Consider the following 2,314-nt stretch of genomic DNA (forward strand, 5'->3'; position numbering starts at 1 on the left):
GGACATGACATGGAGGTAACAGGAAAAAAAAATCACTTATACTATCTTTTTAAAGGATTTGTTTGGACTCAGCATGAGACAATGTACCATCTGTCCCCTCGTGAAACAAGGACGCTTTTCCATTTCAAAAATGTCTCCTAAGGGACCAGCCTCTCGGTTTTCTAAGTTAATCTAGTATCTTAAAAGGCTACAACTTTAGGCTAAACATTTTTACACCAGAAAAAAATTGAGGGTATCCAAGTTACCTTTAAAGGGTATCCAAGTTGGTCTCTTTCAAATCCATGTGATGTAATGGTAGGGACGCAAACGGAGCAGAATGATATTCCAGGGACATCTACTGGAGTTTCTGCCTGGTTACATTGGATTTTCCTTCTCTCCGTGTGGAAGCACCATGAAGTACACCCATGACATGGTCACAGGGTTCTAGATTGAAAGGCAGTGCAGACAATGGTGTCCCTGGGTTTGTTCCTCCCATTCCTTCTCTTCCTTCAAGACTGGCAGGACTTTGTAAGATTCAGGCACTGACAGAAGGATGTTCAAACATCTGCAGAAATGGTTTGCCACTCATGTTTTTAGGTGTTCTTGAAAAGGGGTAAGGCTGGTCTCCAAAAATGGAAGGTATAACATTGAGTTTGGCGATATCAATACACAGTCAAGGTTTATTTTCTTTAAAGACATCTGGACTACTGTACTTGACCTCATATGGAGGTAGAAAATGACTGTGTTCATCACTGCCTTCTTGGCATGTTGGTTCCTCTTCAGTCTTCTGTGTTATGTTCATAAGGACCTCCCAGAATTCTACTCACCTGGCAGTCATACTCCTTATGTGGAGAACATTAATGACATGATGCCAGCTTTTTTGTTTTCTCTGGAGACTCAAGTGACCATAGGTTACAAATTCAGGTTTGTGATGGAACGGTGTGCCACTGCCATTTTCCTACTTATCTTCCCGTCTATTGTTAGAGTGATCATCAATTCTTTCATGGGGGTGCCATTTTAGCCAAAATCTCTTACACCAAAAAATATGCTAAGACCAACACATTCAGCAAGAATGTGGTGATCAGCAGGCATGGTGGGAAGTACTGCCTCCTCAACCACGTGGCAAATCTTAGGAAGAGCCTTCCTATTGGCAGTCACATATAAATAAGGCAAGCTTCTGAAAGCTACTATCACTCCTGAAGGAGAGACCATCATTTTGGATAAGACCAATATCAATTTTGTAGTAGATTCTGGCAATGAAAATTTGTTTTTCATCTCCCCATTCACAATCTACCATGTCATTGACCACAACAGCCCTTTCTTCCACATGGCAGCAGAAATGCTTCCCCAGTAGGACTTTGAGGTCATTGTCTTTTTAGACGGCACAGTGGAATCTACCAGTGCAACCTGCCAGGTCAGCACATTGTACATCCCAGAGGAGGTGCTTTGGGACTACTGGTCTTTCCCATAGTATCCAAGACCAAGGAAGGGAAACAACGAGTGGATTTCCACAACTCTGGTAAGACTGTGGAAGTGGAGACTACTCACTGTATAATGAGATGGGTGCCAGAGTCAGAATGAAGAAAGGCTATGAAAATCCTAACTTTGTCTTCTCAGAAGTTGGTGAAACCGATGACATCCAAATGTAGCAATTGGTTTTCCACCTGCAAAAAATCCTCCCATGAACCAAATGGCCAGCTGTGTTCTGAAGCAACCAACAATTGGGGTTATGAAATCAAGGTGAGAATGTGCACAGTCTACCAGCACAGTCACCCTCAAATCCCATGGCTATGACTCTACAAGACACATGGCTCTGTAAGGCTGCAGTAGTAAGCATATGATGGATACAAATGAATAAAGGTAGGATGTGGAAGCCATAGAAGCTCACTTGGAATCTCCACTATGACTGTGTGAGCTCACATGGTGTTGATGGAAAAAAAAGTCATCCAAATTTGCATGAACAGGCAATGGAGATGGTTCTAAGAAACTCCAGGAAGAAGTTAAGTGCTTTGGATAGTTTCAGGAACTAGCCATATTTTCCTGTTTGATTCTATGGAGCAGAAAGATGCCACTTTTATCTTAAAGTAGACTTTTCTTAAGGAAAAATCTGTCTCCTGCATTGAGGAATGAGCCAACTGATTACTGGCAATAAGAGACTGTCACACAAAGGATCACTTCAGGGTCTGACTTTCTCAAGCTCTTGGGTTTGAAGTCTTTGTCTGGGACTGGGTCCATGTTTCAGAAGGGGTTAGGTAGCACCTAGTGACTACATCTCTCTGAACCCAAGGTACAGAGGAAGGAAGTCCCTGACAAGTTCTATGACTTACCCAGATGC

At 42.5% G+C, this 2,314-nt stretch overlaps 1 pseudogene across 1 annotated transcript; it reads left to right on the forward strand.

Moving 5' to 3' along the window:
* The first annotated feature begins 532 nt into the window (after positions 1 to 532).
* Positions 533 to 1,628, forward strand: LOC311588287 (ATP-sensitive inward rectifier potassium channel 1-like; annotated as a pseudogene). Its single transcript has one exon. The product of its transcript is annotated as an ATP-sensitive inward rectifier potassium channel 1-like (transcript).
* The last annotated feature ends 686 nt before the right edge of the window (positions 1,629 to 2,314 follow it).

The sequence above is a fragment of the Acomys minous genome (genome assembly GCF_964271855.1).
Source record: "Acomys minous genome assembly, chromosome: 17".
NCBI lineage: Eukaryota > Metazoa > Chordata > Mammalia > Rodentia > Muridae > Acomys > Acomys minous.